The sequence below is a fragment of the Salvelinus namaycush genome, chromosome 1 (genome assembly GCF_016432855.1).
Source record: "Salvelinus namaycush isolate Seneca chromosome 1, SaNama_1.0, whole genome shotgun sequence".
Classification (NCBI taxonomy): Eukaryota; Metazoa; Chordata; class Actinopteri; order Salmoniformes; family Salmonidae; genus Salvelinus; species Salvelinus namaycush.
This window is the reverse complement of record NC_052307.1, coordinates 65,988,005-66,003,825: the sequence shown is the minus strand read 5'-3', so window position 1 is coordinate 66,003,825 and position 15,821 is coordinate 65,988,005. Positions and strand designations below refer to the sequence as shown.

General features: G+C 44.6%; 1 long non-coding RNA gene across 1 annotated transcript in view; it reads right to left on the bottom strand.

Moving 5' to 3' along the window:
* Window positions 1-200: 200 nt before the first annotated feature.
* LOC120056283 overlaps window positions 201-15,821 on the bottom strand; it is a 77,176-nt gene continuing 61,555 nt past the window's right edge. Inside the window, exon 3 of the long non-coding RNA XR_005477768.1 lies at window positions 201-252. This is a non-coding gene — a long non-coding RNA (uncharacterized LOC120056283). The remainder of the gene's footprint in view (window positions 253-15,821) is intronic.

Here is a 15,821-nt window from a genome sequence, read left to right as displayed (position 1 = left end):
GGGCAGTGGCAGGCAGCTCTGTTAGCAGAGACACATGACTGACAGCTCAGTGACAGGCAGGGGGAGGGGGAGGAGGGAGAGGGCCAGCAGGAGACAGGGGAGACAAGGAGGGTTAAGTGTGTGTTTTAGACTTTTCCTCTGTCCGACTCTGAACATTCAGGGTTTGTGTGAGAGGTGCGGTGCAGAGCGGGCTGAGAGTACCTGTCATAGAGGTCCTCCTGATAGCACTCATAGTCCAGGTCATAGTCAGATCTGCAGAGAGAGGGGGGGAGGGGAGGGAAGATGGAGAGAGAGAGGAGGGGGGAGAGAGAGAGAGATAGAAGAGGGGGGATAGAGAGAGAGGGGGGGGGGGGTGGGGAGAGAGAGTGAGTTGACAGTGGCCTGACACAAAGGCTCACAACTGTCTTCACAGCTGACTGACAGAGGTGTTACTGACACACATGCACGCACACACTCTCTCACACACACACACACACACACACACACACACACACACACACACACACACACACACACACACACACACACACACACACACACACACACACACACACACACACACACACACACACACACACACACACACACACACACACACACACATATACAAAGTCATCCTCTGTGAAAGCAGAGGCTGATGAAAAACTGAGAGATCAAACAACATCTATCTCGGATACAAGCAGCCTTTCAGATCTGTTCCTTATTAGGTGAGCTAAATATACTGTGCCATCAGAGATATTTCACTCTGTAAGCAGGCTGCTGGAATAGTGTGTACATAGTTAGAGCAGGGCTCTGGCAACTGGAAGGAATATGCTATTCATGATTTCTAGCCAGCTGGAAAAAGACAATGGATTTGTTGTGCCACAGCACCCAAGGTGGAAAATCCATAGAAATTGTCCTGTGTTATGCACCAATGACCACAGGCTGCGCACTCTATGTGCTTCTACATATTCCAGCTCATTTACTGTGAAGTTGGACTGTCAGGTGTGTGTGTGTGTGTGTGTTGGTGTGTATGCACCCATCTGTGTATGTGCCTGTGTGTGTGTGTGTTTGTGCATCTCTGTGTGTGTTTGATTAGACTCAACTTGCTCACACCTTTGCCTACAATATATGGGCAGAGTTTGCTGTAGGTTGTAGTTTATAGATTACCCTGTACGGTTTGGTGTGTAGAGAGGACCAGGGCAGAGAGAGGAGTGACACTAAGCCTGATGGTAAGTAGCTCATACCCTGGTGTGTAGTTAAATAGAGCTCAGCATTTCTCTGTGTGTTTAATCCCTGCCTGGACACTGATACCCCAGCCCTAAAGTCTACACACACACGCATGTAAGTACGCACGCACAAGCATACACACACACGCGCACACACACACACACACATGTGCGCACACACAAGCATACACACATAGCACATAGACATTATCAGCAAACACCCTCCACTTTTGCTTTCTGTAAAACTTTCAACCATAGAGAAGCAGTGTATTTATAGGTGCCTGAAAGGTGACTCATGTACCCATACTAATTCCTATTTATTACACATATATTAATACACTGTATAAATAGAACCATCAGCATAGCCTCTACTGAATCTAATACATGATCACCTCAAAGTGAGTAGCATACAGTACATGGGTTCATCAGAGGCTCTCAAACAGATGGATCAAACCAGACACACACAGACACACACAGACACATGACATACAGATGACACACACACACAATCACACCCACGTACACACACAGATGAATGACAGACACATAACACACTCTCATCACGTCCATGCACGCACGCACACACACACCTAAAGCCCCTCTGTCCTATCTGTCTCTGCAGGGGGCTGGTGAGTCTCAGTGCTGTAATCATGCTGTTGACTGGAGGAAAGTGATGTATCAGTAAACATGTCAGGAAGTACAGCAGGAGACTAAACGTAACACTTTTTCACAGCTAAAAACATACAGTACACACATGCATGAGCACAGACACACAGACAGATGTGCTGCACACACATACACACACACTTTCTCTCGCTCACTCTGTATGTAAATGTGATTCAGAATGTAGCAACGCTGTCCCTGAAGTGTTGAGATAGCTAGCAGTGTTGGTATAAAAGTGTGTGTTTGTGTACCTGAGGTGTGTGTGAATTCCTAATGAATTCTCCTCCAGCTACCCACAGCCAAACTGTTTCTGGTTTTCTCCCCTCCTCTGAAGACAGTTGGTTTTTCTGAGCTCCAGATTCTGACAGCTTCAAATAATCTGTAATAAGTGTAAACATTTACGCCTCATCACGCTCTTCCCCAACTGTGTTTTATGATTTAGCTCGAGGTCTGATCAATTTGCAGAAAGCCTTCTGTTATTCTAAATACCGGTAGGCCTTTCATGTGAAATGGTAGACATCTATGTTTCCAGCTATCCCTATTTAACATGATGGAAACTCAGTCCTCTGCAGGGGAGCACACTTTGGTTGAAGGTTTCTTTCCATGTCCAAATGTGTGTGTTGGTCTGCACAGTGCGGGGTTGGCTGTGTGGATTAGGGTTTATGTGCGTTGTACTACTGAACCAAAACAAAACCACTCTACTTAGCCAGTTCCAAGACCCTGACAAAACCGTTCTACTTAGCCACCATTGAAACTGAACTCAAACAGAACCTCTCCACTCAGTCTGCTAATAGGAACCAACTGAACACAACCTCTCAACCTCTACCCACAGATTCCCTGCGCTCAGCAGAACACCATGAGCTAACAGATCTGGCGGCCAATAGAAGTTCTGTGCTCAGGCAGGGAGAAGAGGCGGAGTGAGCAATCGGGAGAGAGAACAGCCCCATGGTCCCCGGCACAGATGAGGGGCTCTGTGTCCTAATGGGGAACTCGAGCGGAAGACAGAGAAAATAACAACTATTTGCCAAACTCTCACAGCAGGAAAACTAAGACAGACTGACTCACTCTAACTCTCTTTCTCCCTTTTTTTCTCTATCATTTTCTCTCCCTGCAGCAATGTTCTAGTTGGTAATCTGTGTCATTTAGCACTGGGAGGAGAGAGAGAGAGTCAGGACAGAAAACAATTTCCATTTCCTCTTCCATTATCCAAGCCATCTTCTGTTATTAGAGTGGCTAAACTCTTCAACCAAGTCTGAGACAAACAGACAGACATGTCAGGTATTAGTGCCTTTCTGCAGTTTGGAAACATAGGAGACCGCATAGTGCATTACAGTATCATCATCCTTTTAGCCGAGCACTTCGGAGAGGCATTGTGATTGTAACACCACCTGCCTGGTGAAAAGACTGATTCCCGGCTCCAGAATGGTCACCATGACCAAAACGACTGATGTGAGACCATAAATCAGTGTTATTCCCCTAGTGGGGTCGTGGGGGAACTTCAATGGGGTAGCCAATTTTTTAAATATATTTTTAATGCAATGAATTGAAGGTTATTTGTTGATGTAAAATTCTAAATGTACCAATTTTAAGGTCTTAAGGTTTAAGGTTAGATTTGGCGTGGGATCACGAGAATTTTTTGGGGAAAAAATGGGGTCCCCAGAAAATCTGACGGTAAAATGGGGTCCCCGCTGAAAAAGTTTGAATAGCGCTAGACATAAACAGAATCTATTAGAACCACAGCACATCTCTCGAAAATAATGTTGAGCGATTAGTGCTTTTTGAGGTCGGTTTGGTTTCGGTTCGATTCTAAAAATGTCGGTTTCACATGATAATTTGTTTCATTAATTACACTTTTTCATTAATTAATTAATTATGTGGGTTGAATGCTGTAACAACAGATAATAAAACAAGTCCCATGATGGTAGTACATGACAATTACTACTTATAATTTATTCACTTTACTTTAATAAAATATTTTATTTGTGTATATTACATTTGTTTTATTTGATGACTTTATTATTTAATTCCAAGTCATCCTCTCATCTCTATAGAGCTGCTGCCTATGCTGTCTGACAAAATCACTATTTTGGAGTTTTTTCCCGTTTTTTTTCTTCAAAGCAAATAAGGCGTACTTTTACGAATGCTGAATATAAACTATCAATCCCTTATATCATATATTTTCAGAAAGAGATACCTAGCAAAATGTTGGTTTATTACTCAGCACTACTCATCCAGCAACACAACCACCTGGAGTAAACCAATCACACTCTGGATTGTCTCTTTAATGACATAATGGTCTCTGGAATGGAAGCTTGGTTGCATTGACAAAGCAAGGTGCCCTTGCACACAATAAGCTTCCATTCCCCCTGTCGCAAGGGTATTTATAGCTCTATAGAGCTGCTGCCTATGCTGTCTGACAAAATCACAATTTTAGTAGTTCTTCAAAGTTAATAAGGCATCATTTTATGACTGCTGAATACTAACTATCAATCACTTAGATCATGTATTTTCAGAGAGAGATACCTCGTGAAGCAACTGCTCTCTATCTCTCTCGATCACACGTTCTTCTGTCTCTTCTCTCCGTGTCTTTGCGCTCACGCATAGATCGGACAAGAAGGCACGCAAGGGATTGTGGTCATTGGAGTTAATTACCACGTTTTCGCGCCAAACTAGTAGAATATTGGCCTGTTGGAAACTACAACTCCCTACTACATTGCAGTTCGGGCTGATCTGATTTATTTCTAGAGAAAATGAGCATTGAGCTCACAGAAAAAAAACGAACAAAATGGAATTATAATAACTGAACCAACGTTGGTCAATAAGTTGTTTATAAAACAAAAAATTACTGACATTTCTGTTAATCGCTCAGCAATACTCAACCAGCAACAGCATCACCTTGAGTAAACCAATCACACGCTGGTTCTCTTTAATTACATAATGGTCTCTGAGTTTGTGAGTGGAAACGTATTTGAGAGAGAGTGGCAGCTCAGTGAAGTGTGTGTGTGTGTGTATGTGTGTGTGTGTGTGTGTGTGTGTGTGTGTGTGTGTGTGTGTGTGTGTGTGTGTGTGTGTGTGTGTGTGTGTGTGTGTGTGTGTGTGTGTGTGTGTGTGTGAAAAGGCAGTGCAGGGACAGCCAAATGGACAGCGGGGTCGCTAAAGGCTAATTAATTTATTTTCATAATTTCTCGAGTTCCCCGGCAATCTATTAGACATGGCTGGCTACAAATCATCTCACCTTGCTGGTCGGATAGCGTGTGTGTGTATGTGTGTGTGTGCACAAGTGCAGATGTGGAAGGTGGAGGTGCTGTCTGTGGTAAGCATTTATACTTCCTCCTGTCAACACACAGTGTATATTCACACATCCCTACATACACTATATGTTGATATAAACAGGATGCCATGATCATCAATCCCTTTGATCAGGAAACTGGCCTCATGAGTATGTGTTCATTGCTCTTAGGGGATTAGCCTAGGGAGGAACATGCGCCCTCATCTACTCTCTCCATAAAACAGCCAAGTCATCCCATGGCATAAGGACACAACCTTACTTACTCTCACTCCAACTCCCCTAGAATCAAACACTCTCATAAATATCCTCCCCTCTCATTCTGTCCCAGTAGTTTGTCGTCATCCGTGTAATGGTGTGTGTCAAGTGTTCATATTGATCTGTGTTTGACGAGCCCCAGAGAAGAGTGAGCACAGTCCCACGTCATACACAGGATGGATTGCAGCTCACGAACAAATGCACACACGTACACACGTATGCTTTCTCACGTTCTTCCCCCTTTCCCTCTCTCCCCTCCCTTTTCCTCTTATTCCCTCTCTCTATGGTTTTCACTGTGATGGTTAATTGCTCATCTGGCTGGGGAGTGGGGCAATGGGCCAGACAGAACACATATTTATCTATTCCAGAGAGCCGCCAAGCCCAATCTGCCCCCTCTGCCCAATCACACGAGAGGGGGAAGGGTCAGAGGGCATTTTGCCCAATCACACGGCAGGGGGGATGGGTCAGAAGCCACAGAAGACTGATTTCAGCGTAATAATGTTCTGCTGTTCTGGGTCGTTCCATGAAATGAGATCCTTTTGCGTCCCTTTGATATTTTAAGTACCAATTGTGCCCCAATATTGAATTGTAAAATACTGTTATATTAAATAAAGTCCCCTTAAATATAGACCACATGGATAATTCAATAAATAGGATTTTTTTAATGAATAAAGACTTGCTAAAATGCCAAAATTCAGCATTTGACATTTCACTTTGTGCACCTTTGTGCACATCTAGGAAGATTTAAGACTAAGGGGCAATCTGTAGTTGCTTCATCCATTTTGGGACTTCTGGATTAATGAAATGTTCCCATATTGATGAATATAATTTATAAATGCCTCATGAGCTTAGTTTAACTGTCATACCCCATCAGAACCCAAAATATAAGCTTTTTCACTCCAATGTTTGTAAACAAATTAATGTAAACACACACTATACAGCCTCAAAACATAGTTAAAACTAAACTCAGCAAAAAAAGAAATGTCCTCTCACTGTTAACTGCATTTATTTTCAGCAAACTTAACATGTGTAAATATTTGTATGAACATAACAAGATTCAACAACTGAGACATAAACTGAACAAGTCTCACAGACATGTGACTAACAGAAATAGAATAATGTCCAAAATCAAAAGTCAAAATCAAAAGTAACAGTCAGTATCTGGTGTGGCCCCCAGCTGCATTAAGTACTGCAGTGCATCTCCTCCTCATGGACTGCACCAAATTTGCCAGTTCTTGCTGTGAGATGTTACCCCCCTCTTCCACCAAGGCACCTGCATGTTCCCGGACATTTCTGGGGGGGAATGGCCCTAGCCCTCACCCTCCGATCCAACAGGTCCCAGACGTGCTCAATGTGATTGAGATCCGGGCTCTTCGCTGGCCATGGCAGAATACTGACATTCCTGTCTTGCAGGAAATCACGCAGAGAACGAGCAGTATGACTGGTGACATTGTCATGCTGGAGGGTCATGTCAGGATGAGCCTGCATGAAGGGTACCACATGAGGGAGGAGGATGTCTTCCCTGTAATGCACAGCGTTGAGATTGCCTGCAATGACAACAAGCTCAGTCCGGTGATGCTGTGGCACACCACCCCAGACCATGACGGACCCTCCACCTCCAAATCGATCCTGCTCCAGAGTACAGGCCTCGGTGTAACGCTCATTCCTTCGACGATAAACGCAAATCCGACCAACACCCCTGGTTAGACAAAACCACGACTCGTCAGTGAAGAGCACTTTTTGCCAGTCCTGTCTGGTCCAGCGACGGTGGGTTTGTGCCCATAGGCAACGTTGTTGCTGGTGATATCTGGTGAGGACCTGCCTTACAACAGGCCTACAAGCCCTCAGTCCAGCCTCTCTCAGCATATTGCGGACAGTCTGAGCACTGATGGAGGGATTGTGCGTTCCTAGTGTAACTCGGGCAGTTGTTGTTGCCTTCCTGTACCTGTCCCGCAGGTGTGATGTTCGGATGTACCGATCCTGTGCAGGTGTGGTTACACGTGGTCTGCCACTGCGAGGACGATCAGCTGTCCGTCCTGTCTCCCTGTAGTGCTGTCTTAGGTGTCTCACAGTACGGACATTGCAATTTATTGCCCTGGCCACATCTGAAGTCCTCATGCCTCCTTGCAGCATGCCTAAGGCACGTTCACACAGATGAGCAGGGACCCTGGGCAACTTTCTTTTGGTGTTTTTCAGAGTCAGTAGAAAGGTCTCTTTAGTGTCCTATGGTTTCATTACTGTGACCTTTAATTGCCTACCGTCTGTAAGCTGTTAGTGTCTTAACGACCGTTCCACAGGTGCATGTTCATTCATTGTTTATGCTTCATTGAACAAGCATGGGAAACGGTGTTTAAACCCTTTACAATGAAGATCTGTGAAGTTATTTGGATTTTTACGAATTATCTTTGAAAGACAGGGTCCTGAAAAAGTGTTTATAGTTTTGATATCATGGTCAGTCCTTACTTCCATAGCTCTGTCTATGAATTTGAGAGTGGTTCAATTCTCCAGCCTTATTCCTCAGATTCTGACTGAAACAGGGGTGGGGAAGAACCCGTAGTTATTTTGTTGCTTTGACAAAGTCATTTCTGAAGAGTATTATTTATTTCATGTTATTTAGTGATTCATATTAAGGTTAAAAAAATAAGGTCAACCCTGTTGCTGTCACGCCTGCTCCCGCTCCCCCTTCCTGGCACTCGAAGGCACCAGGCTCCCCAGCGTTACTCACTCCTGCCACCATCATTAGGCACACCTGCCTTCCCCTGTCACGCGCATCAGCAATTATTGGACTTACCTGGACTCAATCACCTGGGTCACTACCTCCCCTATATCTGTCTGTTCCCAAGCTCTGTTCCGTGCTTCAGGATTAATGTTCGTATGTCGTTATGTTACCCGGTGCCGATGCTGTCCCTGTCCTGTTTAATGTCTGTGATATATTACATGTTGACTCCCTGTACCTGCTTCTCATCTCCAGCGTTGGTCCTTACCGTTGCATGAAATTATTTATTGTTTTAATATGGTGAAACTATTCCTTAGAAAGAAAATCTAAATAAACATTGAACATCTAATAGCCAAATCCTAGTGTAAAAGCAGGTGAGCTGGTTCTACTCTTTTTGACCATTGTCTGGTGTTTTGTGGTGGAAAACTGAGTGGGTCGAGCATAACACGTCAACCATGTTACCTATAGACAGGCTAGACATTTTTTAGCAATTTATATTGTGAACCATGCATTCAATTGCCCATCCCTGTTGCACACAAGCTTCCATTTATGACTGATTTAAGATTAAGTCGTTAACCCTGTTAAGGTCAACCCTGTTACTTTATTTGGCACTTAATAAGTACTTACTATAGTATTTTTTTAATTGAACCCCTTGAGATGGGAAAACATGTTTTTTATTAAGTTGCACATGTGCTCTTCATGACAGAATGTAAAAATAAAAACAAATTTCCCGCCACCATGTGACACTACCAAGTGACACTACCAAGTTACACTACCCAAAAGGGACTAATTTTGTGGAACAACCCTTCCACTGTTTGCTCTCTTCCTCCCGCCTTCCACCTCCTCCTCCCTCTCTCCTTCAACCCCCCCCCCTCCTTCAACCTCCTCCTTCCTCCCCCCCTCCTTCCACCTCCTCCTCCCTCTCTCCTTCCACTTCCTCCCCCCTCTCTCCTTCTCTCTCCCCTCCCTCCCTGGTGTATTAGTTGTGAAGTGCTGTCTTCGTCCCTCTCCTCCCTGAGGCCCTTGTAGGCAGGTAGCAGGTGATTTATGTTCAGATAAAGTTCCCACTCCGACCTGAGCCGTGCTGTGCTGGTGTAAATCATATCAGTCTAATGCAGGGGGAATGGAACTAGCCTCTTAAACACAGGGGAGGAGCATCAGCCCTGAGTTATGACTGCCAACGGTCAGAGAGCCGTACAATCATGCTCACACTCAACTCTTACAAGAGAACGTCCAGAGAGCCCAGTCCAAGTCTCTAGTCGGACACAGAAAGGAGAGTGTGATAGAGGAATGGAACACTCTGAAGCCTTAACTCAGGTGTGTTTTACTGAGCTTGTAGCGCCTCACTGCTCTCTGCCAGCTTCACACTTCTCTTTGATGAACTGAGCCTTTCCTACTGGCCGTGCAGGACATTTCCGCTTCTTGCTACTAACGTGGACGTAGTGGAGGTAAGAGACATCAATCTCACTGCCGTGGCTTGTCCAGTGCTGTACGGGCAGGCTAGGTTATAGAGTTGGGGGAAACGCTCTCTCTCCCCACTGGGGGTGTGTTTAGAGGGCTATTAGAGAAAAGTGCTGACTGCTCCTGCGTTGGTAAACAAGGGATTTAGCAGGGCTCCTCTGCTCTCTAGCTGGGGCACAACTATCTGTACTGTACACTCTGAGATTAGACTGTGCACATCAGGGGGCAGAGTATCATGCAGTGTCAAACATGTACATGTATACACACAGTGAAGCACTGTACACTGACATTTTTGCACTGTATATAGTTTAGTACTGAACACAATCCAAGTGGGTGCATTCTATAAGCTCCTACACAGAACATTTGAGATCTGAATTTTAAACACCCACAGTGTTCCATTTAACACTTTCTTAGTGTGTATTTGTGACCCACAAAAATAGTATTCAATTAACACTTTTCAAAGTGTTGATAAACTAGCACCTCAAGGGTGTAGGGTCCCTAACACCATGGGTGTTGCAAATTCCAACTTAAATTACCTCTTTATTAGAGCTGATGCTAACACCTGTGGTTACGCCTTATTTTTATAATATTTCCCAGGCTGCCTTTTGAGTGAATTTTCTAGGTACCAGTACCAGCAATAACAGTGTTTGCTAGTGACAGAGACATTATTTTTTGCATTCGATGGCTTTCAGTCCTGTAGCCTTCACCAGGTGAGTGCCTAAGTTAATATTTTATCATAAAAATGTAATTATTCGTGACAATAAATGACCTTTTTTGACAATATCATACTTTGACAACCTAGTTTTACCCTAACACAGTGGTCTGAAACTCCTGGTTTGCAGGCCACATTGGCAAGTCATATTATGCTGTCTTGCAAGGTGTAATATACAGTGCCTTCAGAAAGTGCTTCTACAAAGTATTGACTCAGGGGTGTGAATACTTATGTAAATGAGATATTTCTGTATTTGATTTTGTAAAAACTTGCTCTCTCTTTGTCATTATGGGATATTGTGTGTAGATGGATAAGAAAAAAAAGACTAACACAACAAAATGTGGAATAAGTCAAGGGGTATGAACACTTTCTGAAGGCACTGTAATTCCTATTGAAATCCAGCCAGTTCAGATATCCAACAATTGGAACTTTTAATCACCCACAATCTGCCATTAGAATGACTGCCAAGGAAGATTCTGAAATTAGACTACCTAAACTATCTAAACTGGAAGAACCATCTCAATAACGGGTAAAATAAGTCTAACCACTTACAGATTTGAAAAGTTTAGAAAAATGTATATTATTTATGTTTGTGTAGTATAAGATCAACGAATCAATCAATGTGCATGCAAAAACATTGATATTAAGACAAAATATTCCAGGCCCTTCCAATGTCTTTTTCACTCTGAAAGAGTTGACGGAAATTAAGTAAACACATTCAAGTAACAACAACACCATGTGGTGTTGATTCCACTGTGATTCAAATAACACTTAATTTATTCACTGCAGGTGGTGTCAATTTCAATCCCACTTGTGTTAACCCCACTAAAATCAACACCCTCATAACACAACACTTTTACCACTTTTTTAACACCAAGATTTTTTAACACCCTCACATTTTCTGTGTATGATAAAGGTCAAATTTAGCACAGTGAGAGCTATAGGGAGTTGGGCTCAGAGATAAGAGCTCTCCACTCTGCTTGTTTCTCCCTACTATCCTCTCTCCAACACCCCCCCCCCCCTCCATGAATCTCCCCTCTCTTATCCTTTCTCTATGATCTCCTCTCCCTCCTTCCCTTTCCTATTCTCCCCCAACTTTTCCCTTTCCTATCCCCCTTTCATTCACTCCCCTTTCTCCTCTCCGCTCCTGTCCTCTCCCTCAGTATGGTCCCTGCAGTGCATCTATCTGTGGGACAGGCCTATTGGACTCTAGTTGGATTAGCAGAACATTGAATAGAGTCAAACTATTTCACACTGACTCATCTGATAATCTGTTGATCCTAGCCAGGGACTCCAGGCAGACAGACAGATACACGCAGAGACAGACAGCTGCAGAGATACAGCAAACCTGGAGGGGAGGGCATTTCCGTATCATCAGCCAGAGCCAGAGGAATAAGTTATTGTTTTGTTGCTGTGGCCTTTCCAACTTTCCACCATGTGCCCAAGAATGGTCCCTCGTAAGCCCCTGATCCCCCACTGTGAGCCCTGGGTAAGAGACCGGCCCAGGCTGGTAGTGCTCTGTGTGGTGCTGGCTGTGCACCCTGCCCAGCACTACTATTACCAGTTCCATGCTGCAACTAAACTAAGCATGCAGCTGCAGAGCTATACAAGGCAAGGTGTTTTCAGTCTGGGCTCTCTGTGGTAATTCTCAATTTTTTTGTCATGCTCTCCATTTATCTCCCTCTTTACAACTCAATGTTTTTCTCTAAACTCCACCACCCCACCTCATATGCCCCTTTCTCTCGGCTTTCCTCCAATCTCTGTTTCCATCGTTCTATCTCTATATCTCTCTTATTTTGCCATTTCAGAGATAAAGCATAGAGGAATCCATGCGCTGCCAGTGCAGCTTACAATTTCTCCTGCCTTCTATCAGATGGTATATCTGCCCCTGGCTCTCTCTCTATCAGTCATATCCTCAGCCTCTATCCATCTCCATCATCTCGTCCAACACCATACATCAAACCACAAGGGAAATGGACTGATAATGGAAAGAGAGAAAAACCTCCCAGAGAGGCTCTGTATCACATATAGTCATCATAGGAACATGCACTGAGTCTCTCTCACGGAGTCTCTCTCGCGGAGTCTCTCTCACGGAGTCTCTCTCACTGAGTCTCTCTCACGGAGTCTCTCTCACGGAGTCTCTCTCGCGGAGTCTCTCACGGAGTCTCTCTCACCGAGTCTCTCTCACGGAGGTTCTCTCACTGAGTCTCTCTCACTGAGTCTCTCTCACTGAGTCTCTCTCACGGAGTCTCTCTCAATGAGTCTCTCTCAATGAGTCTCTCTCAATGAGTCTCTCTCAATGAGTCTCTCTCACTGAGTCTCTCTCACTGAGTCTCTCTCAATGAGTCTCTCTCACTGAGTCTCTCTCACGGAGTCTCTCTCACTGAGTCTCTCTCACTGAGCCTCTCTCACGGAGTCTCTCTCACGGAGTCTCTCTCACGGAGTCTCTCACTGAGTCTCTCACTGAGTCCTTCTCTAACATAGACAGAAAAATGAACATCAGTGGGCACTGTGCATGCTAAGGGATAAAGAATTCCCTCTTAAATACTACACTAACCTCAATGCTTCTGTCTGACTGTGTCTGAGTTGCAGAGTGACATATGGTGACTTCAGTTTTTAGATGTGCATGAGGAACTAAGGCCGTGTCCACAATCTGTCTTACCTACTACTTACTAAAACTGTACTAATCGTACTAAATAGTATTTAGAATGTACTGTTTAGTAAAAACGTATGTAGTAAGCAACAAATATCAACATACTAGCTTCATCTATACTGAGAATGTGTCATCTAATGTACAATTACATTGTTTTATCGCCATATGTTCATTTTTGGTACAGCCAGTCCCCTTACCTGATTATCAGCTGTTGTCAACACACGTGGGTCGGCTGGGACTGCAAGTTTGTGTTCCTTTTTTTGCGTGGATTCCGCGAGTCCTAGCTGGCTGTACTACAGACACCTGTCGTCGTCGTGGGAAAGACTCATTGTTATTTTTTCCTAAAACAACTGGTTGTGTAACAGTATAACTTTAAACCGTCCCCTCGCCCCGACACGGGCGCGAACCAGGGACCCTCTGCACACATCAACAACAGTCACCCACGAAGCGTCGTTACCCATCGCTCCACAAAAGCCGCGGCCCTTGCAGAGCAAGGGGCAACACTACTAATAGGTTTCAGAGCAAGTGACGTAACTGATTGAAACGCTAGTAGCGCGTACCCGCTAACTAGCTAGCCATTTCACATCCGTTACACTCACCCCCCTTTCAACCTCCTCCTTTTCCGCAGCAACCAGTGATCCGGGTCACGGCACCAATGTAACAGTATAACTTTAAACCGTCCCCTCGCCCCGACACGGGCGCGAACCAGGGACCCTCTGCACACATCAACAACAGTCACCCACGAAGCGTCGTTACCCATCGCTCCACAAAAGCCGCAGCCCTTGCAGAGCAAGGGGCAACACTACTAATAGGTTTCAGAGCAAGTGACGTAACTGATTGAAACGCTAGTAGCGCGTACCCGCTAACTAGCTAGCCATTTCACATCCGTTACACTTGCAGTAAAGAGCCAATCTGGATACTAAGGAGATCCTGAGGGAAATCGACAAGTACCAACAGCTTTACGCTATGGAGGAACAACATACTCCATCATGGAAAGATCCGACCACCTCACAAAATAACTTTAACCCGACAAAAAAAGAAAAACAAATTAATGTACAGACACGGACGATTTACTTACCATTGAGGTAGAGGCTAGTGCTCTGGCTGGAATCCATGCAACACTGGAAAAGTTGTGTGAGGAGGTAGCAGGGCTGAGGGGGAGTTTGGAATTCAGCCAGAGTGAAATTCTCACGCTCCAAAGAGAAAACAAGACACTCGCAGCCAAGGTAAAAGTCCACGATTCCAACATGGATTGTTTACTCAGGTAAAACAGGGTGTTGAAGGAGTCGCTACTAGACATACAAAGTCGTAGCATGCATGAAAATCAATTTTTTTCTGGGATTCCTGAAGACGCATCCAATAATCCAGAGGGCGCGATCAGAGAATTTATGCAATCCGCCTTGAAACTTCCTATAGAGACTGTAAACAAGGTGGCTTTCCACCGAGTACACAGACTTGGAGCTCAGAGCGACAAGACCAAGGGTCCCCGAATGATCATCGCAAAATTGGAACACTACCAACAAAAGGAGCTGATCAAAAGCAGGGGAAGGGAGCTTAAAGGGACCAAATTCGGTCTCAATGACCAGTTTCCAAGGGAGATAAACGAACGTCTTAAGAAACTGTATCCGGTACAAAGACAGCAAAGGGAGAATGGTAAGCGTGCCTTTATCATTGTGAACAAACTCTTTATAGATGGACAGCTATTCCGAGACAGCTCCATAACACTGTGGCTGTACTAAATTCTACAGGGTCTTCAGGTTACGGAAAAAAGAAGGTATGGGAACTGTAACAATATCTGAACATTATGAAGTGGATATGAACACACACGAACTCAATTACACGCTTGCTTACACATACAGACTTATACATACACACACACACCTGATCTCGCTCTCATCTCTCACTCTCTCTTCTCTTCTCTCCCTCTCTCTCTATTGTCGAGAACTGTTTTATAATTGAATGTGTTTATTGTTTGTCTATCTTTTTTATGTATTTGTCTACACTTTTATATACATTTACAACAATCAAGGGGAAGATATCAGAATAGGGGCATTGGGGAATAATAACATATTGTGCGGAATACATTTGTACTGTAGTGAAGCCGTCTCTAGAGTAATGCAAGGTCTCTTCCATGATCATGGGAAACGTCAATTTGTAACGGCAGTCTACGTCGTCCTCCTCCTCAGACGAGGAGAGGCGAGAAGGATCAGAGGACCAATGTGCAGCGTGGTAATTAGACATAATGAATTTAATCAAACAAAACAAGACACTATACAAAATGACAAAACAAACTAACCGTCACAGTCCCGTGTAGCACCAACACTGACACAGGAACAATCACCCACAAACAAACAGTGAGAACAGCGTACCTTAATATGGTTCTCAATCAGAGGAAACGTCAAACACCTGCCTCTAATTGAGAACCATATCAGGCAACACATTTAACCCAACATAGAAACAGACAAACTAGACACACAACATAGAATTCCCACCCAGCTCACGTCCTGACCAACACTAAACAAGCAAAACACATAAGAACTCTGGTCAGGACGTTACAGTACCCCCCTCCTGAGGTGCGGACTCCGAACGCACCCCTAAAACTCAAGAGGAGGGTCTGGGCGGGCATCTGTCCGCGGTGGCGGCTCCGGCGGTGGACGAGGACACCACTCCACCACTGTCTTTGTCCCCCTCCTTAGCGTCCTTTGAGTGGCGACCCTCGCCCCCGACCTTGGCCTAGGAATCCTCCCCAAGGCCCCCACATGATTAAGGAGACAGCTCAGGACAGAGAGGTAGCTCAGGACAGAGAGGTAGCTCAGGACAGAGAGGCAACTCCGGACAGAGAGGCAGCTCTGGACTAATGGCAG